Source organism: Giraffa tippelskirchi, chromosome 1, assembly GCF_054371585.1.
Source record: "Giraffa tippelskirchi isolate mGirTip1 chromosome 1, T2T-mGirTip1v1.2.pri, whole genome shotgun sequence".
NCBI classification, from domain to species: Eukaryota; Metazoa; Chordata; class Mammalia; order Artiodactyla; family Giraffidae; genus Giraffa; species Giraffa tippelskirchi.
In genome coordinates, this window is record NC_137275.1 from 157508788 (window position 1) to 157531881 (window position 23094).

Consider the following 23094-nt stretch of genomic DNA (forward strand, 5'->3'; position numbering starts at 1 on the left):
CCTCTGTTGGTTGTGGTGGCTTTAATTCTTTCTTGGGGGAGATCAGACTAACTGATGTGGAAGAAGGGGGCAACAAAGAGATAGCACTCAAACTGAATCACTTCCTGTTGTTCACTCCCCACCACTCTGAAAGTTTCTACATGCCTCCTAGGGAGTCATCTATGAGTCAATCTATGACTCAAGCCATGGAGTAAAGGGGACGGATGATGTGAATTTTCAAGGAAACTTTATTTTATGTATTCAAGGTAAATAACAGCATTTGTAAAACACTCTATGCTTTCTTACACTTCTTCTGGATGCATGTTATCCAATCATTTTTATACTCTGGTGCTACCCACAGCTTCAAACTTTCTGGCCTCACACACCCTCTTCCTCATTCAGTTCAGTTCAGTTCAGTTGCTCAGTCGTGTCCGACTCTTTGCGACCCCATGAATCGCAGCACGCCAGGCCTCACTGTCCATCACCAACTCCCAGAGTTTACCCAAACCCGTGTCCATCGAGTCAGTGATGCCATCCAACCATCTCATCCTCTGACGTCCCCTTCTCCCCCTGCCCCCAATCCTTCCCAGCATTAGGGTCTTTTCCAATGAGTCAACCCTTCGCATGAGGTGGCCAAAGTATTGGAGTTTCAGCTTCAACATCAGTCCTTCCAATGATCACCCAGGACTGATCTCCTTTAGGATGGACTGGTTGGATCTCCTTGCATTCCAAGGGACTCTCAAGAGTCTTCTCCAACACCATAGTTCAAAAGCATCAATTCTTCGGTGCTCAGCTTTCTTCACCATCCAGCTCTCACATCCATACATGACAACTGGAAAAACCATAGCCTTGACTAGACACACTTTTGTTGGCAAAGTAATGTCTCTGCTTTTAAATATGCTATCTAGGTTGGCCATAACTTTCCTTCCAAGGAGTAAGCGTCTTTTAATTTCATGGCTGCAATCACCATCAGCAGTGATTTTGGAGGCCCCCAAAATAAAGTCTGACACTGTTTCCACTGTTTCCCCATCTATTTCCCATGAAGTGATGGGACCAGATGCCATGATCTTAGTTTTCTGAACGTTGAGCTTTAAGCCAACTTTTTCACTCTCCTCTTTCACTTTCATCAAGAGGCTCTTTAGTTCTTCACTTTCTGCCATAAGGGTGGTGTCATCTGCATATCTGAGGTTATTGGTATTTCTCCCGGCAATCTTGATTCCAGCTTGTGTTTCTTCCAGCCCAGCGTTTCTCATGATGTGCTCTGCATATAAGTTAAATAAGCAGGGTGACAATATACAGCCTTGATGTACTCCTGTTCCTATTTGGAACCAATCTGTTGTTCCATGTCCAATTCTAACTGTTGCTTCCTGACCTGCATGCAGGTTTCTCAAGAGACAGGTCAGATGGTCTGGTATTCCCATCTCTTTCAGAATTTTCCATAGTTTATTGTGATCCACACAGTCAAAGGCTTTGGCATAGTCAATAAAGCAGAAATAGATGTTTTTCTGGAACTCTCTTGCTTTTTCGATGATCCAGTGGCTGTTGGCAATGTGATCTCTGGTTCCTCTGCCTTTTCTAAAACCAGCTTGAACTTCTGGAAGTTCACAGTTCACGTATTGCTGAAGCCTGTCTTGGAGAATTTTGAGCATTCCTTTACTAGCGTGTGAGATGAGTGCAATTGTGCAGTAGCTTGAGCATTCTTTGGCATTGCCTTTCTTTGGGATTGGAATGAAAACTGACCTTTTCCAGTCCTGTGGCCACTGCTGAGTTTTCCAGATTTTCTGGCATATCGAGTGCAGCACTTTCACAGCATCATCTTAGACCCACTGGACAATTTACTGTTCCTCAAGTTACCATGCACTTTCACACCTGCATGCCTTGTTCAAGTTGTTCTTCTTGCTAAGTTTGTCTCTTCCCCTTCACATGGGAAACTTCTATTTAACCTTTAGAGCTCAATTGAAATGATTTTGTTTACCAATCAGCAGAATTTATTGCTTCCTTCCTTACTTGCTTATCATATCCAACGTTGTTTCTCTTTGTTTCCTCCATTGGCTGTTAGCTCCTTTGGAACGAACATTATACCTTAGCCATCTTTTGTTTTCCAAGCAACTAGTCATAGGCAGACACTCAATAAAATGTTGTATAATTTGTATAGGTCCTTGCAGAAACCCTACAAACTAGGCAAGGCAGGCATCACCAGCTGGACAGATGTGGAATCCCTATCTAAATCCCAAAGATCACCACAGAGTGATGTAGCAGGAACTGTGGGTTGAGCACTATGAAACTGGCACTACTGAATTTTGACCTATAAAAATAGCACTTTTATATGATTCAACCTGATAGAACCCAGGTCTTCTTGTTCTTGGGTCAGTGCTTGTTCTTAACTATTTAAAGAAGCTGACTTTATGTTTAGTCTCTGGCTCTGTGGTTTTAGTGTGATCAACATTTTGAATTATTCAGTTCAATGTGTTGTTTTATTCCCTTTGGTTTCCCCACCTCATGCCTCACATATGTGACAAATAGATTCAAGGAATTAGATCTGGTAGACAGAATGTCTGAAGAACTATGGACAGAGGTTCCTAACATCGTACAGGAGGTGGTGACCAAAACCATCCCAATGAAAAAAAAAAAATGGAAGAAGGCAAAGTGGTTGTCTGAGGAGGCCTTACAAATAGCTGAGAAAAGAAGAGAAGTGAAAAGCAAAGGAAAAAGGGAAAGATACACCCAACTGAATGCAGAGATCCATAGAATAGCAAGAAGAGATAAGAAAGCCTTCTTAAGTGAACAATGCAAATAAATAGAGGAAAACAATAGAATGAAAAAGACTAGAGATCTCTTTAATTGGAGATACTAAGGTAACATTTCATGCAAAGATGGGCACAATAAAGGACAGAAACGGCAAGGACCTAACAGAAGCAGAAGAGATTAAGAAGAGGTGGCAAGAATACACAGAAAAACTATACAGAAAAAATCTTAATGACCAGATAACCACAATGGTATGGTCATTCACCTAGAGCCAGACATCCTGGAGTATGAAGTCAAGTGGGCCGCAGGAAGCTTTACTGTGAAAAAACAGCTAGTGGAAGTGATGGGATTCCAGCTGAGCTGTTTAAAATCCTAAAAGATGATGCTGTTAAAGTGCTGCACTCAATATATGCCAACAATTTGGAAAACTCAGCAATGGCCACAGGACTGGAAAAGGTCAGTTTTCATTCCAGCCCCAAAGAAAGGCAATGCCAAAGAATATTCAGACTACCATACAATTGCACTCATTTCACATACTAGCAAGGTAATACTCAAAATCTTTCAAGCTAGGTTTCAACTGTACCTGAACCGAGAACTTTCAGATGTACAAGCTGGATTTAGAGAAGGCAGAGGAACCAGCGATCAAATTGCCAATTGCCAAATTGCCAATCTCTTGAATCATAGAAAAAACAAGGTAATTCTAGAAAAACATCTCCTTCTGCTTCATTGACTGTGCTAATGTCTTTGTCTGTGTGGATCACAACAAACTGTGGAAAATTCTTAAAGAGATGGGAATACTAGATCTTACCTACCTCCTGAGAAACCTGTATGCAGGTCAAGAAGCAACAGCTAGAACTGTACATAGAACAACAGACTGGTTCAAAATTGGGAAAGGAGTAGTGCATCAAGGTTGTATATTGTCACCCTGCTTATTTAACTTATATGCAGAGTACTTCATGCAAAATGCCGGGCTGGATGACTCACAAGCCGAAATCAAGATTGCCAGGAGAAATATCAACAACCTCAGATTTGCAAATGTTACCACTCTGATGGCAGGAAGCAAAGAGGAACTAAAAAGCCTCCTGATGAGGGTGAAAGAAGAGAGTGAAAAAGCTGGCTTAAAGCTCAACATTCAAGAAACTAAGATCATGGCATCTGGTCCCATCACTTCATGATGAGTGGGGAAACAATGGAAACAGTGACAGACTTTATTTTCTTGAGCTCCAAACTCACTGTGGATGATACTCCAGCCATGAAGTTTAAAAGACACTTGTTTCTTGGAAGGAAAACTATGATAAACCTAGACAGTGTATTAAAAAGCAGAGACATTACTTTACTGACAAAGGTTCTTATAGTCAGAGCTATGTTTTTCCAGTAGTCATGAACAGATGTCAGATTTGGACTATAAAGAAGGCTGAGCGCTGAAGAATTGATGCTTTTGAATTGTGGTGCTGGAGAAGACTCTTGAGAGTCCCTTGGACAGCAGGGAGATCAAATTAGTCAATCCTAAAGGAAATCAATCCTGTATATTCATTGGAAGGACTGATGCTGAAGCTGAAACACCAATACTTGGCCACCTGATGCGAAGAGCCAACTCATTGGAAAAGACCCTGATGCTGGGAAAGATTGAGGGCAGGAGGAGAAGAGGGTGACAGAGGATGAGATGGCTAGATAGCATTACTGACTCAATGGACATAAATTTGAGCAAACTCAGGGAGATAGTGAAAGACAGGAAAGTCTGACGTGCTTCAGACTATAGAGTTGCAAAGAGTTGGACACGACCCACCGACTGAACAACAACAACAACAACAACATGAAAAGTCAGCCCCCACAAGTCTTTGCAGCCTGAAATCATGCTCACTACCTGTGTGCTTCCAAAAGCCTGAAATAGAGATAAATATAAAATTGTTGTAGGTTGCTGGTATCCCAAGTCATATTGGAAAGGCAAACTCAAATCTTATCTTGATGAATCTTGTGAGCTGCATCCCAAGCTGCAAAACATTTACACAAAAAAATTTCCCAGATGAATTAGTAATTTGCAGCCAAGATTTGTTAAGCAAACAAGAATAGTAGGCACCATGTTGAGAGCCCCCAAAGGGAACAGACAGCAGAAACCAACTTGTAAAGACTTTATGTATTAGAACAATCAGAAATGACATATAAAACAACTGATTTTAATATGTTTAGGTAGTGTTCTAAAAAGATTGAAGACATGAACAAAGAATAAATGGATATGAAAAAGATCCAAATAGAATATCTAGCAATGAAAAACATATTGTTTAAATTATAGCTCCGTGTATTGATTAAACAGATTAGACACAAATGAAGAGTCAATAAACTAGAAAATATACCTGAAAATATTCCCTGGAATACAGTCTAGGAATACTTAAAGATAAAAATATATTTAAAAAAGAAAAATATTAAAAAGGGGGTAAGAAACTGAAAGAACAGGATGAAACCATCGAATGTGTATCTAGTTGGAATTTTAGAAGGCAGTAGAATATGAAAGAAGCAATATTTGAAGAAATAAAGGCTGAGAACTTTCCAGAATTATTGAGAGACTCCAATCCTGAGATCTAAAAACCCCAATGTAGGTTTAAAAAACAAAAGAAAGAAATATACATCTTGACATATTAATTATGAAACTGCAGAACATTTTTAAAAAGAGAGAAGATTGTAATGTCAGTCACTAAAAACAATGAAACAATTTAGATTAGAAGAAAGGAATTTTTTATTGGATTTATGGATGAGTATGTAGTCTTAGAACTATGTAGTCCAGAAGCCAGGAAATTAGCATCAGATATTTGTAGAACCACTAAAGCACATTTTTTAGCCCACTGAGTACCATTAAAAACTGCAGAACTGTTCTAAAACTCCTTGTTTTACAGATGAGGGAAGTGACACTCAAAGCCGGTCTTCTTCAAGGTCACACAGCTAGGGACTGAGTACATGATGGAGCTAGGACCAGAACTTAGGTCCCCAACTCACAGAGCCGTAGCTATGACTGCTCTTTCCTCTATAACTTGATGCTGTTTCTTTAAAAATTTAAGCAACAACAGCAAAGAAAAACAAAATGAAGAAAGTACAGGGAAGACTTCCATTTTATCAGGTAACTTTTTGATGCTGTCATTTTGTCTCACTTACAGAATTTAATACATATTTGAATAACTTCTTCCACAATACAATGTCCCATCTCTAGGATCCAAGGAAACTGCTCACTTTTTTGGATGGGGATAAGGGCATGCAGCCTTGCTTTGTTTTCTTCTAGCTTGTAGGACAATGTGAGGGAAGAGGGAGAAAGGTTTTAGAAGATGTGATTAAAACTGAATCACAGAAAATATTTCTGGCATAGCATTACATTAGTGGCAGGGGAACAAGGAGTGGGAGCAAAATTCCAGCCTGGACAAAGGCTTTGTTGAGAAATACACAAGGTAAAAGCAGGTGTCAAACCACCTAGTGTGAGTCACTAGGTCATAAAATCAGCATTCAAAACTGAAGATAAAGTCCCATCTGTTTTGCTTCAGTTCACTGTTTTAGAATTGCCTTGCTTTGCTTTCTAAAAAGTTTATACCTAAGAACTATGAAGTAGCTTGTATATGATTCCTGCTGGTTATTGCCATGCAGAAATAGCTGTCCAGTGTTGTTGAATCCCCTTATTTCTTGAGGAAAGCCGGAAATCCAGATTTATGAGAAGTTTACTTAATTTAAATCCTGACAACAAATTCAGTATTTTACAGAAGCCTGGTAAACCATCAGTTTATGGCCTCTTCTATCACCAAGTGGTAGAGATATCTAAATATTTGCTGCTTCCACTCTCCTAACTCATTTATTTTAGCCACTGAAGTCTGGTTGCTGCCTACCCTCCCCTTTTAAGAGTTGTCCTTACCTCTTAAAGGGAGAATCCCCAAGATTCTATCAACCTGATTTACTCTTTTCTCTCATTTGTGGCTGACCTTACCCACTCCATGACTTCAGTACTGCTCACCCCTGTATTCATCATGCCCAAATCTAGACCTTTCTTGAACTTTCAGCATCCACATACCTACCCACCTATTGGACATCACCCCCAGAGCTGTGACCGTGCAAACTCAACTTGTCTACACCCGCACCTTTCCTGTATTCCCGCCACCATCTAGCCAGCTGTCCAGATGAGAAATCTCTGCTCTTCCCTCTCCTTCACCACCAGAGTCTAAAATCTTCCACCTTAGAAAGATCCCCACAATCCAGCCCAGCCTCTCTCTCCACCTCTCATGTCACTGCCTTAGTGTTGTTCCACACCTCTCACCTTGACTGTGAGGGTAGCCTGAACCATTTCTGGGGGATTTCAAAGCTAAGCAGAAAAAAGAGCAGATTTAGATATGTTGTGGGGCAGGGTGAAAAAATGGGAAGAAAAACTAGGATGGGAAGTAGCCACATGGCCACAGGTCAAGCTAGTTGAGATCATGAGGTATGATGCCCTTCCTGGTAATGCATGCGAGAACTCCCACTCCCCTTAACATAAGTACATTTTACAAAAGTAATGTTTTCATTGTAAGAAATTTAGGAAATAATGAATAAAATTTATAATTCCATTACTCAAGTGGGATTATTTTACATTCTGTTATCTATCTTAGTGTTTTTATATAAATATATTTTTAAATAGCCACCGTCTGTTACTATTTTATAATTGTTTTCATTTAGCAATATACTATGATAAGCTTTTTCTGATTATAAAATTAATCTATGTGTCAGAAAACTTGTGAAAATAAATATTACCAGAAATTGCACTGCCAAAAAAAGTTTATACCTAGATCCACAAAGGAAGACAACTTGCAAGGGTAGACAATGAAGATATACCAAACTCTATTATTCCTGTTTATTTATAAAATGATAGTAATTGTATCTGTTTGTGTATATGTTTGGAAGTGTTATTTCTGGATCTTGCCTAGTCTCTGCAAATATATACTAACAAGTGTGAACACCAATCTGGAATTGGCAACAATTAAACCAAAACAATTGCTTAATCAAAGATAAGAATTTGCCCATTAATATCACCATTGACTCTGGGAATAGTGCCCAGATTCCAGAGCCTAACATGACTTATTATTTGTGAATTATTGTAATTCCAAATCCTAACAAGGATAGGGTTCTTTGGGCAGCATCCAAAATTCTATCAGATGACTTGATGTTTGTCTTTTTTTTAAAGAGAAACATCAGATTTTAGACAGGAAAAGCATGAGATTTTGAAGTGTATCTTCAAAGAATGCAATATTTATCTTTCAATTCCTAAAATAATAGCCTGATTTGGGTGTGGGGCATTTCTTAAGTACATAAAACATTGATAAGAAGAGTTTCTTCCAGATACCACAGATATATATATCTTTAAGGCTGGTGAAAGTGTACCTAACTTCCATTCCCAGTGCAAAGGGATGCCACTAGATACTTCTGGAATTGATCCTGGAGGTAGTAGACTTCATTTGAAGGCAGATTTGGAAAACTGAGGAATAACAAGAGGAGCTTCTGAAAGGGTGAGCCAGATATTTATAGAATTGGGAAAATAAGGAATCTAATCTCTAAAATTTAAGACCAAAAGGGACTTCCACAGCAACAGTGTAGGCAAAAAAATAAAATTATGGGCCAAGAGAATGCAACCCAAATCAGTAGTTGATATAGCAAATCTTTGCATTGGTGGAATCTAAATGTACCAGACCTGCTTTAAAACTACAAACATTTAAGGAAAAAGCTTCTTTAAGAATGGAAGTCAACTGCTGGGTAGTACTTTCTAGCAATATTATGAAGACTAAATGTAAGTTTTAAAATATGTTTTGCTTTGTCTGAACTGTCTATTTTAAAGCTTCTGACACTCAAGCAAAAGATAAGAATTGCTGCTGAGCATCCAGGAAGACAGTGAACTCTGAGAGATGGTGTTTTCAGTGTCCTACCTAAGAAAAAATTGCCTTCCCCAGTGTCATGAAGAGGTCTGGAAGAAAACTAAATCCCTAAGAGATGTGACTGCTGTCCCATTTCACAGCACAAGATACATCAGGAATACACATTCACACATAGAAGTGCATGCAGAATACCAGCTGAGAGTGAACAGGAGTACCTGACCAGCAGAAAAGAATACATAGACCCATGCAAAACTCGAGATCAAGCCCTGAGCCTTTGGAGTAGGAGCACTGAATCCAAGACCCTAGACTACCAGAGAACTAACCCTAGGGGGTATCAAATAGTGAGAACTCACACAAAGGAAACTGCTGTAATACAAGACCCAGCATCACCCAACCACCAATAGCACCCTGTGCAGGACACCTCATCTAAACAGCAAACAAAACAAAAATACAACCCAATCATCAGCAGACAGGATTACCACCTCACTCAGCCTTGCCCATCAGAGGAAAAACAAGCAAACAAACAAAAACTCAGCACAAATCTCACTCTGTAAGAAGCTTACACAAACTACTGGACCAAACTTAGAACGCAGAAACCAAAAGGAAGAAAGAATTCAAACTTGAAGCCTGGAAAAAGGAGACTTCAAACACAGGAAGTTAAAATAATAATAATAATGAAAAGGCAGAGAAATACTACACGAATGAAGCAACAAACTAGAAACAGAGAAGTCCAAATAAATCAAGATGAAATAGGTAAACTACCTGAAAAAGAATTCAGAATAATGATAGTAATGATCAAAAGCCTTGAAAGCAAAATGGAGAAAATGCAAGAATCAATTAACAAAGACCTAGAAGAGTTAAAGAATAAACATACAGAAACAAACAACACAATTACTGAAATCAAAAATACTCTAGAAGGAATCAACAGCAGAAAATCTGAAGCGAATCCGTGAGCTGGAAGATAAAATGGTGGAAATAACTTCTGAAGAGCAGAATAAAGTAAAAAGAATGAAAAGAACTGAGGATAGTCCCAGAAACCTCTGGGACAATATCAAACCACCAACATTCGAATAATAGGGGTGCCAGAAGAAGAAGAGAAAAAGAAAGTGTATGAGAAATTTTTTGAAGAGATTATAGTTGGAAATTTCACCAACATGGAAAAGGAAATAGTCAATCAAGTACAAGAGGCACAAAGAGTCCCATAAAAGATAAAACCAAGAAGAAACACACCAAGACACATGCTAATCAAACTAACAAAGACTAAACACAAAGAAAGAATATTAAAAGAAGCAAGGGAAAAGCAAAAAGTAACATACAAGGGAAACCCCATATGCTTAACAGCTGATCTTTCAGCAAAAACTCTTGCAGGCCAGAAAGGAATGGCAGGATATATTTAAAGTAATGAAACGGAAAACATAGAAGCACCTCAATACACAGGACAAACACTAACAGACATAAAAGGAGAAATTGACAGTAACACAATAATAGTAGGAGATTTTAACACCCTACTCACACCAATGGACAGATCATGAAAACAGAAAATTAATAAGGAAACACAAGTCTAATGATACATTATGATTCATTAGATGAGATGGATCTCATTGATATCTTCAGGACATTCCAACCAAATGGCGACGAATACACCTTCTTCTCAAGTGCACATGAAACATTCTCCGGGATAGACCACATCTTGGGTCACAAATCAAACCTCAGTAAATTTAAGAAAATTGAAATCATATCAAGCATCTTCTATGACCACAACGCTATGAGACTAGATATCAATTACAAGAAAAAAACTGTAAGAAACACAGACACATAGAGATTAAACAATACACTTCTAAATAACCAACAGGTTACTGAAGAAATCAAAAGGGAAATCAAACAATTTCTAGAAACAAATGACAATGAAAACACGACAACTCAAACCTATGGGATGCAGCAAAAGCAGTTCTAAGAGGGAAGTTTATAGCAATACAATCCTACCTCAAGAAATAAGAAAAACATCGAATAGCAACCTAACTTTATACCTACAACAACTGGAAAAAGAAGAAAAAAAAAACCCCAAAATTAGTAGAAGGAAAGAAATCATAAAGATCTGAGAAGAAATAAATGAAAAAGAAATGAAAGAAACAATAGTAAAGAACAATAAAACTAAAAGCTGGTTCTTTGAAAAGATAAACAAAATTGACAAACCTTTAGCCAAACTCATCAGGGAAAAAAGAGAGAAGAATCAAATCAACAAAATTAGAAATGAAAAAGGAGAGGATACAACAGACAATGCAGAAATACAAAGGATTATAAGAGACTATTATGAACAACTATACAGCAATAAAATGGATAACCTGCAAGAAATGGACAGAGTCTTAGAAAAGTTCAATCTTACTGAACCAGGGAGAAACTGAAATTATGAACAACCCAATTACAAGCACTGAAATTGAAGCTGTGCTCAAAAATCGCCCAAAAAACAAGTGCCCAGGACCAAATGGATTCACAGGAGAATTCTATCAAACATTTAGAGAAGAGCTAATGCCTGTCCTTCTAAAACTCTTTCAAAAATTTGCAGAGGAAGGAACACTTCCAAACTCATTCTACAAGGCCACCATCACCCTGATACCAAAACCAGACAAAGACAACACAAAAAAAGAAAACTACAGGCCAATATCACTGATGAACATAGATGCAAAAATTCTCAACAAAATTTTAGCAAACAGAATTCAGCAACACATCAAAAAGCTCATACACCATGATCAAGTTGGGTTTATTCCAGGGATGCAAGGATTCTTCAATGTATGCAAATCAATCAATGTGATACACCATATTAACAAATTGAAAGATAAAACCATATGGTGATCTCAATAGATACAGAAAAAGCCTTTGACAAAGCTCAGCACCCGTGTATGATTAAAACTCTTCAAAAAATGGGTATAGAAGGAATCTACCTCAACATAGTAAAGGCCATATATGATGAGCCTACAGCAAACATTACTCTCAATGGTGAGAAACTGAAAGCATTTCCCCTAAGATCAGGAACAAGACTAGGGTGTCCACTCTCACCATTATTATTCAATATAGTTTTGGAAGTCCTAGCTACAGCAATAAGAGAAGAAAAAGAAATAAAAGGAATCCAGATCAGAAAAGAAGTAAAGCTTTCACTCTTTGCAGATGACATGATACTGTACATGGAAAACCCTAAAGATAGTATCAGAAAATTACTAGAGCTAATCAGTGAATTTACCAAAACTGGAAGACACAAAATCAATACACAGAAATCACTTGCATTTCTATATACTAACAATGAAAAATCAGAAAGAGAAATTAAGGAATCAATCCCATTCACCATTGCAACAAAAAGAATTAAATATCTAGGAATCAACTTACCTAAGGAGACAAAAGAACTGTACACAGAAAATTATAAGACACTGATGAAAGAAATCTAAGATGACATAAACAGATGGAGAGATATTCCATGTTCCTGGGTAGGAAGAATCAATATTGTGAAAATGACTATACTACCAAATGCAATCTACAGATTCAATGTGTTCCCTATCAAATTACCAATGGAATTTTTCACAGAACTAGAACAAAAAAATTTCACAATTCATATGGAAACACAAAAGACCCTGAATAGCCAAAGCAGTCTTGAGAAAGAAGAATGGAGCTGGAGGAATCAACCTTCCTGACTTCAGATTATACTACAAAGCTACAGTCATCAACACAGTATGGTACTGGCACAAAAACAGAAATATAGACCAATGGAACAAGATAGAAAGCCCAGAAATAAACCCATGCACCTATGGGTACCTTATTTTTGACAAAGGAAGGGAGAATATACAATGGGGAAAAGACAGCCTCTTCAATAAATAGTGCTGGGAAAAGTGGACAGCTACATGTAAAAGAATGAAATTAGAACACTTCCTAACACCACACACAAAGATAAACTCAAAATGGATTAAAGACCTAAATGTGAGACCAGAAACTATAAAACTCTTAGAGGAAAACATAGGCAGAACACTCGATGACATAATTCAAAGCAAGATCCTCTGTGACCCACCTCCGAGAGCAATGGAAATGAAAACAAAAGTAAACAAGTGGGACCTGATTAAACTTAAAAGCTTTTGCACAGCAAAGGAAACTATAAGCAAGGTGAAAGGACAACTCTCAGAATGGGAGAAAATCATAGCAGATGAGGCAACTGACAAAGGATTAAGTTCCAAAATATACAAGCAACTCATACAACTCAATACCAGAAAAACAAACAATCCAATCAAAAAGTGGGAAAAAGACCTAAACAGACATTTCTCCAAAGAAGACATACAGATGGCTAACAAACACATGAAAAGATCCTCAACATCACTCATTATTAGAGAAATGCAAATCAAAACCACAATTTGATATCACCTCACACCAGTCAGAATGGCCATCATATAAAATTCTACAAAAAATAAATGCTGGAGAGGGTGTGGAGAAAAGGGAATGCTCTTGCACTGTTGTTGGGAATGTAAATTGATACAGCCACTATGGAAGACAGTATGGAGATTCCTTAAAAAACTAGGAATAAAACCACCATGTGCCCCAGCAATCCCACTCCTAGGCATATACCCTTAGGAAACCAGGGTTGAAAAAGACACATGTATCCCATTGTTCACTGCAGCACTATTTACAATAGCTAGAACATGGAAGGAACCTAGATGCCCATCGACAAATGAATGGATGAAGAAATTGTGATATATATGCACAATGGAATATTACTCAGCCATATAAAGGAACACATTTGAGTCAGTTCTGATGAGGTGGATGAACCTAGAACCTATTATGCAGAGTGAAGTGAGTCAGAAAGAGAAAGATAAATATCATATTCTAATGCACATATACGGAGTCTAGAAAAATGGTACTGAAGAAATTATTTACAGGGCAGCAATGGAGAAACAGACATAGAGAATAGAATTATGGACATGGGGAGAGGGGAGGAGAGGGTGAGATATATGGAAAGTGTAACATGAAAACTTACATTACCATATGTAAAATAGATAGCCAATGGGAATTTGCTGTATGGCTCAGGAAACTCAAGCAGGGGCTCTGTATCAATCTAGAGGGGTGGGATAGGGAGGGAGGTGGGAGGGAGGCCCAAAAGAGAGGCGATATATGTATACCTATGGCTGATTCATGTTGAGGTTTGACAGAAAACACCAAAGTTCTGTAAAGCAATTATCCTTCAATAAAAAAATAAATTAAAAATAAATAAATAAATAAAAATTAAAAAATAGTAAAATAAATAGACAACCAAAAAATTAAAAAATAAAGATAAGAATTGTCCTTGTGCTTAATAAAGAACCCAAACCAGCCAGTTCGTCAGCCTTTAGAGCTTTGATGTTACAAGTAGAGCCTCTATTTTATCTGGTTTATCAGTTTGCTTGCTATAAATTAAATTCTATGTCATTTGAACTGTGTTTTAATTAAAAAAACATCAGGGTGGATTATTAGCTCATAATAATTCAATGATACTTGACTAAATTTTCTTACAGTGTGCTGTGTTCAAGGTCTATTGAAACTTCATTTGTGATCGTGGGGATAAGAGAATTATCCATTTTTTTCCTACTATAGTGTAGCATTTTTATTTTATTTTTAATTGGAGGATAATTGCTGTACAATATTGTGTTGGTTGCTGCCATATATCAACATGAATCAGTCATAAGTATACGTATGTCCCCTCTTAACCTCCTTAACCTCCTTCTTGCCTCCCACCCCATCTGACCCCTCTAGTTTGCCACAGAGCACTGGATTTGAGCTCCCTGCATCATACAGCTATCTAACTTTACATATGGTAATGTATATGTTTCAATGCTACTCTCTCAATTTGTTCCACCCTCTCCTTCCCTCCTTTGTCCACCAGTCTGTTCTTTATGTCTGCATCTCCACTGCTGCCCTGGAGATAGGTCCTTCAGTACCATCATTCTAGATTCCATATATATATGCTAATAAACAGTATTTGTCTTTCTCTTTCTACTTACTGCCCTCTGTATAATAGGCTCTAGGTTCATTCACCTTGTTAGAACTGAGTCAAATGCATTCCATTTTATGGCTGAGCATTCTTTTTTTATTACACTGTGTACATGTACCACAACTTACTTATCCATTCGTCTGTCCCTGGACATCTAGGTTGCTTCCATGTCCTAGCTACTGTAAATAGTGCTTCAGTGAACATCTGGGTACCTGTGTCTTCCTGACTATATTTTTCTGAAACCGAAATATAGTATAATGGTTTGTTTTAATGCTTTCCTCTCTAACTAATGTTTTCTTGCATTGGTATACAACAGAGGAATACTTTAAAATATAGTCATAGGGAAGATATCTTTTTCTAAAGTGTGTTTGTCAACTAACTTCAGTGTAGTTGTGTTAATTACAAATATGTAATTATTACATATTAATATGTAATATGACTTACATATTAAGTCAACTAACTTAATATGTAGTTAAGTGTACATATTAACTAAAGTGTAATATATAAATAAAAAGTTACATATTTCTAGGAAAAGTAAAAAAAAATGCATGCGTTAAAGGAGAACTACAATGCCCATCAGAATGAATACAGTGAAGAAGACAGAAAATACCAGTTATTTGCAAAGGTTTGGGATAACTGTAATTCTTATACATCGGTGCTGAAAGTGTAAATTGCTACAACCACTTTGGAAAAAAAAAATATTTTTTTGTATATATATGTGATATATATGTATATATATATATACACATATATATCACATATATATACCTTTGACCCGACAAATCTACTTAAAGGTAATATATCTAACAGAAAGACATAAGAGTATTTGCCATAATATATGTAAGGGGATGTTCCTAGCAGTCCTAGTCATGTAACTCCAAGCTGGAAACAATGCAAATGTCCATCTACATCAAAATGGATAAATTATGGCATGTTCATTTAGAGGAATTCTAACCAGTAATGAGAGTAAACAAGCTACTTCTATATGCAACACAGAGGCATTTCACAACCATTATCTTGAGTGAATAAGGCCAGACACAAAAATGTAAATAATGTGTGAATTTATTTATAAATAGGTCAAAACCCCACAAGCAAATTGAATGTATGTTAGAAAACCTAATAATGGTTTTTCTTGAGGTAGAGAGAAATAACTTCAGTTAACATCCTACTTACAAAGTGAACTGTTAAGCAGGTAGAACCATGCAGAGGCTAGTAACCTTGAGGACTGTGGTTCACTGGTAGATCCAGATAACTTCTGTACCTATCATATGCAATACTTCTGCTTGGCAAAGTAATGGACACCAGTTACACCATATCCTCCAGTAATGTGGCCGATTCTTTCCAACCCCATGGACTGTAGCCTGCCAGGCTCCTCTGTCCATGGAATTTCCCAGGCAAGAATACTGGAGTAGGTTGCCATTTCCTACTCCAAACTAATGTAGGAACCAAACAAAAGCTGTCAATTAATAAGACATCAACATTTTCAAAGTTAAAAGAATTTAAGCAATTGGACCAAAGTGTAAATCAAACAAATGGTTATATACTCATAACAAAATAAAATATTAAAAATAATTGTAAGAAATATTTTGACATATATCATAGAACTCAAGTGATAATACAAATATGAGCTAATGATTTTATATAATATATAATTTTATTCCCTATATCTGGTAACTGAACTGCTTTAATTTTAGTATTAAGATGAAATAATCCACTGTGTATCCCAGGGCCCAGATTTTCGGTAGCCTAATAATGTTCTCCACTAAAGAAATTGGAGTTCTTTGGAGAATGGCTGATTTAATATTTCAGGTAAAAGATGTAGGATAAGCCTGAATAACTTTTGCCTGAAAGCAGTGATGCATATTTTAAAGTTCTGAGAAAATTTTAAAATGAGCCACCATGAAGGGGCTTCTGTGTGATAAATTGTGACCACGTGGCTCAGCACAACAAAAAATTGTAGCTAACCAAAACAAGTCTGAAAATGAGTTAATTGTAATATCACCAAAATCATGAGTCCATAATGATGGACTAAAAAGCTGTTTTAGATCAAATATTATCTCACATTACCTCCATTCAGAAGTTAATTATAAACATAGTCTCATAGTATGTGAAAGTGTTTCCTTGTACAAAGACTGAAGGTATTGCTAACATAACTTTTATAGGATTTTTCTCTTCTGTTTGGGATTTGCTTATCAAATGGTACCAGAAACACTGGCCAACTTCTTAAAAGTTCTGTAAACCTTTAGCTTTTCCACTGCTCTGTCATTCCCATGTTATCCCAGATTGGCTGATACAGGTCAAAGCCACGGTGAAGGTCCCTCCCAGTGCTGGCACTCAGCTGGCACGCTCCAAGTAGCTAGTTCCTTTCCCACTATTATATCTGCTCATGCCGTGCCAGCTGTTAAATGTTTTGCACCTCACCCTGTAGAGACTATGAGATTTTCTTTCTCAAGCCAGTGGCCACCCAGTGATATACTGCATTGTGTGTTAGATATTAAATTTTATTGTTAGAAGACATTTAAAAATCAAGAGTATAGGCTCTACTCACAGATGTTAGAGTTCTTGCACATTGACCTGAATAGGCTAAGCTGCAATCCACATCCTGGATATTTAATTCCCATAAGAGTTTCAATAGAGTTACCTTGTTCAATGATCAGAAAATACAATTCAGAGGTCTGGAAACTTGTCCACCATGGAATGATAAACCTTGTCTCCCACCCTGCCTAATTTGTTTGTTGCAACCATTTCCCAAATTGCTGATTTCATCATCCTTACATGGGAATCTAAGTAGGCTTACCTAGTAGCTGGGCTTAAAGTGAAAAGATTGTGCTAGACACTTCTCTTATTCTCCAAGATAGACCTAATCATTTTCCTTCTTTGGACAGAGATGACCTCTTTCTGAGTATATCTAATGATGCAGGGCAGAAGAATGTAACTGGGGTCTCTCCTTTGCCAAGAAGGGGTGTTGCATGGAATAGGTAAAGAAATTATCTAGATCTAACAGTGAACCACAATCCTTGAGGCTACTAGTCCCTGCATGGTTCTACCTAGATAGTAGGGAGAGCCAGTAAGTCTAAAAACAGATGCTCTTTTAGTAGCATTTGTCACAAATAACCAGAAAAAAAATGGATGCTCTAAAAATTGGATTTCTATCCAATTTTTAAACTTTTATGAATGAAAAAAATACAAGGATTTACAGATAGTATTTTTTTCCAACTGACATACCACAATGCAAATGACTTTACTGCTTCTAAATGCTGAGTCTACTCTCATGGACCTATAGTACTGAGTAGAAATCTTTCCACTTGACATTTGAAAGGTAATAGTAATTAGACAGCCAGATGTAAGCATTATATGTAACATCCTAGGCATGGCACTCTTCAAACTTGTTTATTAAAACAGCTTATACTGTTTTATACCACATAGTGACAATTATGATTATGATTATGATTTCACAAGCCATATGGCATTTGAGTAAGTGAAGGAAAAACTGTGCCTGCTCTTTGATAAATAATGCTACATATACATTGATGTAATATGAATCTTATAAAAGTCACATTGAAGAAAAAAAAAGAAGCTAAAAATAACCACCAAATTATATTAGAATGAATGCTGGCACCTAGGTCTGTGGCTCAAACTTTTAAAAAAGACTAGAAGAAAAGAAATATTTACTCAAGAAAACAATCCTACTACTATTCATTGATTAGTATGAAGTAGCCATGCTGACTACTGATAAACTGTTTAAACACCTTTGCTAAAGAATGTGGACAATTGCTATATAACATATGTATAAAAGGTAATGGACAAATAAAACCTCAGGAAGGAAAGATTTTGGAACTAGTAAATTCAGGTTAGAAGAAAGTTCGTGTTTGGGTTTAATAAGCTCCCAAATGAAAGAACATGAGAGAAAGGCATATAGTTTCCTTTTTAAAAAGAAAATATAAACCACTTAAAGTCTTCCCAGGTGGTGCCAGTGGTAAAGAATCTGCCTGACAATGCAAAAGACTCAAGAGACGCAGGATCAATTCCTGGGTCAGGAAGATCTCCTGGAGGAGGACATGGCAACCCACTTCAGTATTCTTGCCTGGAGAATTACATGGACAGGGGAGCCTGGTGGGCTATAGTCCATGGGGCCGCAAAGAGTCAGACACAACTGAGTGACTGAACACACAACACACACATAAACAACTTACATAGCATTTCTTAAGCAGCAGCCAGCGATAGAGCCAGCAGGCTAAGGAGTTGCGTGGCTGAGATTTGAATACAGCAGATATGCAAAACTATGAAGTTCTTTAAGAAAATATCTAATCTTTGCTAGGAAATCCAAGAGAGGTAATGAGCAAAACATTCTTACACTTGCAAAAGGTCTCAGCTGCATTAGCACTTCTGGGGAAAATTGTAATGACGACCCAATTCATGATCTGTGCAAAGTGAGGGGGAACTAGATGTAGACTGGTATGCTGGTTAAAAGTGAAGCCAAGTTTATGGGTGGATGCTATTCTGGCATTACAACAGAAAATTACTTAAGAGAATAGTGGCTGACAGGAACCCTTTCCTTCAGATGGCAATAAATGTAGTCCTAAAGAAAATAGCTGAAAGATTTTAATGTTATTTCATTAAAATTTTTGTTTGAAAATGACTGAAACCTTAAATATAAAATGGCTTCACAAAGATGATCAGAGATGCATTAAATGAAGTCATTTGGAATCCGTCTTCCCTGTTGGTTCTTTCTCCTTCCTGGAACTTGACTCTGGGTTTTAATTGCTGGTTTGAAATTTGTTGGTTGTGTCATCTTGGGTTAGTACAGTCTTTCTAAATCTCACCTGTTTAATTTTATAAATGGAGAAGATAATATTTCTTTCATAGAGATTCTGTGAAGATTAAATGAGAATGTGGAATTAATGTCTCACATTTAATGAAATTTCAGTGATTATTAACAGTTACCTTTCATGACTGCTTCTTACTTGCTTTACCTTCAAAAGCATCTCAACACCTCTCTAAGGTAGAGTATCTTATTATTCTTTTGTTTTTGTTTTACATTTTACACAAGAGAAAATATTTCAGGCTTAGGAATGTTAAGATACAAAATCACACAGCTAGTCAATGACAGATGATGGAGTTGAGGCCTATCTTCCTCTAAAATTTTGTGGTTTTTTACTATTATGCTACACTGCAGTCTACACTTAAAGCAAAAAACGAACAGAAACAAAAATCTTCACAGTTGTAGGATGATTTACCAATAATAGAAAGGACAGCATGTGAGCATGTCATGCCAGGAGTCTGCTACAGTGAGGAAGTGCCCCAAACGCCTTATACCACTTTTAACACCCCCAACAATGAACTTTGCCTGTCCTATAAGACTGTGTACCCTTAAAGATTCCTTCTGTGCACAGATATCAGCACCAGAGAAACCAGACGGAAAATGAAAAGAGATTAAAGGTTCTACTATGTCCCAAAATCCTTGAACCAAATATTGGTTTTTTTGTTTGTTTTTAATGGAATTAAAATTTCTTTCTGCTGTTCAAGATTATTTTTGGTCTTAATGTTTCTAAATGTCCCTGCTGCAAATTGAGATATAAAAGAAGAATTCTATCACTTGACTCTCACCGTGTTTTCCAAAATTTCACCTTGCTGAATGAAAGATACAATGATTTTGGCATAGTCATACTCTCATCTCAAAAACAGACCTCCTGCTGTCAGATTTACTGGCATAAATTTCTCTGATGTAATATTTTTCTTCCCCCAATGCTACCCCCTCTGCAGTACTTCCATGTAATGATTTAACTTGGCACTCATATTCTCTAAAAAGACCTCATGCTATGAGATTTACAGATAGTATTTCTGTAAATATTTCTGTTCTGCATGAACAATTCTTGGTGATTTTTTTTCTTCCCTCAATGCTGCACCACTATCCCCCTTCTCACCTCCCACAGTATTTCCTGAAATGATTTAATTCCTTCATGGAGCAGAACTTTTTACAGTGACTCAGTACATTCCCTGAAGTTGGTTGAATGCTGTTTCTTTAATCCTTTACAGACTGTGTCCAGGAGAGGTGGCTCCCATTTGTCAATCTCTTCCTTTACTTTTTAGCACTGTTTCAATGTTCAAGTGAAAATTCTCCTCAGAATTCTTCCCTCTCTATAAATGGGAAAGGAAAAGAGGTATCTTTTGGCTTTAGAAATTGTAAGTTAAACAGTGATGGGAAAGAGTAAAACATCTAGGTCAATACATCACTGAGAAAATGAATTAAGCAGCCACCAGTTAAAGATTAGTAAGAAATCTACGATCCTTTCAGAGAAGCATGTAAAAGAAATGTGAAATTTGAGTTGCAGAGAGTGATGCCTGTTAGAGTTCTTTACAATTCAAGGATACTACCCAGGTGTGTGATTCAGCTCAAGCACCCCAAACTCTAAGAAATAGAGAATTCTGAGATTTTCTGAACACAGAGCTGTGCCTTTTCAGGATCAAAATTAAAAGAAGAGCATTAAGTATTCAAAAGACAAATATGAGAAGCAGTAGGTAGGGATATAGAGAACAGCACAGGATGATATACAGGGATGGCTCAAACAGAATAAGCACGGTGCTGAGGAGGGAGTGAGAGTCAAGTCCAGCCACCCCTAGTTCCAGTTACTTCACTCTCAAGTCTCCAAAAACCCTCTAGAATCAACTTGTGTGCAGCCACAGTACTTAGGACTTTGTGCCATTTTTTATTTTAATTAAAATAGCCTGGAGGCAAGCATTTATGCAAGGAAATATAAGGCAGAGAATAGTGCAAGACAGCAAGCTGCTGCTGCTGCTGCTGCTAAGTCGCTTCAGTGGTGTCCAACTCTGTGCGACCCCATAAACGGCAGCCCACCAGGCTTCCCCATCCCTGGGATTCTCCAGGGAAGAACACTGGAGTGGGTTACCATTTCCTTCTCCAATGCATGAAAGTGAAAAGTGAAAGTGAAGTCGCTGAGTCGTGTCCAACTCTTAGCGACCCCATGGACTGCAGCCTACCAGGCTCCTCCGTCCATGGTATTTTCCAGGCAAGAGTACTGGAGTGGGTTGCCATTGCCTTCTCCGAAGAGAGCAAGAATTAAAGAGGAAAAAAAAAAAAAAGCAATTTTCATTCTAAATGAAGAATAGTAGCAAAACTAATAAGCTTTTGAATTTATTCATTTAGAATGTCAATTCCTTATTTTTTCCACAAATTGTTTTTGAGAGGATGGCATCTTTAGTTCTTATATTTGTCCTTCTTTCTTAAAAACCAGTTGTAAACGGTTGTGAGTAGGTTTGCCTTGGATAAACATTTCAGGAGTAAGAAGTAGAATATCAACTTGCTTTATGAAGTTTTGTGGTGCGAAAGGGGAACATGTACTATAAAGACAACTTATTTTAGCAATTTATTAATAATTTTATAAATCACTCAAAAGAGAACAAAGTGGAATTCTAAGTTAGCAGCAACTGTTATCAACTTTTACTTCTATTGGCAATAATAATAAATCAACCTAATTCTTTATTTTATAGAAATAAAAAGTATTTCTCTGTGGTTCTCAAGATCTTACTTTGTAAGACTTTATTAAAATGTACCAGAATATTGGTTTCATTCTTACCTTGCGATCTTGTTTTGATTTCTCCCCTGAAAAGCTGCAGCTCTGTGTTCAGAGCATTTGCAGGCTCTATTTGTTACAGAAAGTTTGGCAGAGAACCAAATTCCTGTGGAAAGAAGAGCTGATTGGGTGATAGTTTAGCAGGTTTTTAATAGCATGTAAACAACCAATAGTTACAATCTTGTCAGCTAAAATTCACTGTCTTCTCCCCATTTCCATCTTAAGTTAATCCTGCAATTATGGATTTTATATTCTGTGTTTTTATGCTTCCAATTCCCATCCAAATCAACTCATATGCAACCCTTTCATCATCCCCAAACTTGAGCAATGATCTTGAGCAAGCCAAGGCTTGTGTTTCTGAGGAATGAAAGAAGACGGCTGTATCCACTCTTGGGATAAAGCAGTGAAGGAAGAAAACAAACAGGCAGGAAGCTAGACAATCTGTGCTGATTAGGAATTGAGCTGTGTGCAGTAAATGGGAGGGAGAGATGACAGGTATTAATAGCAACCAAGGGACTTTCATTATGTTTTACCTTGGAAATTCTTGCAAATACTAAAAACACAAAGAATAAACAATGCGATTCTTTGACTTTGTTACTACAAAATGCCCCTCTTTATCTATTGAAAGTGAAACCCACTCAGTCGTGTCCAACTCTTTGCGACCCCAGGGACTATACAGTCTATGGAATTCTCCAGGCCAGAATACTGGAGTGGGTAGCTGTTCCCTTCTCCAGGAAATCTTCCCAACCCAGGGATCAAACCCAGGTCTCCTGCATTGCAGGTTGATTCTTACCCGCTGAGCCACAAGGGAAGCCCCTCTTTATCTATTATCTATTGATGTTTGTTTAAGAAGTGTCTCATAAGCAGGGTATAGTTGATTTTTGTTTTGTTCTGGTTTTAACCAGTTTGT

General features: G+C 37.3%; 1 protein-coding gene across 4 annotated transcripts in view; it reads right to left on the bottom strand.

Moving 5' to 3' along the window:
- IL33 (interleukin 33) overlaps positions 1-22290 on the bottom strand; it is a 48382-nt gene extending 26092 nt beyond the window's left edge. For 2 of the 4 annotated variants that reach the window (XM_081500892.1, XM_081500903.1), the window contains exon 1: positions 22188-22233. The gene's annotated coding sequence lies outside the window, so the exon portion shown is untranslated. Of the gene's footprint in view, positions 1-22187 lie in introns of all 4 variants that reach the window. The other 2 variants (XM_081500882.1, XM_081500871.1) reach the window with 2 other exon arrangements.
- Positions 22291-23094: the final 804 nt, after the last annotated feature.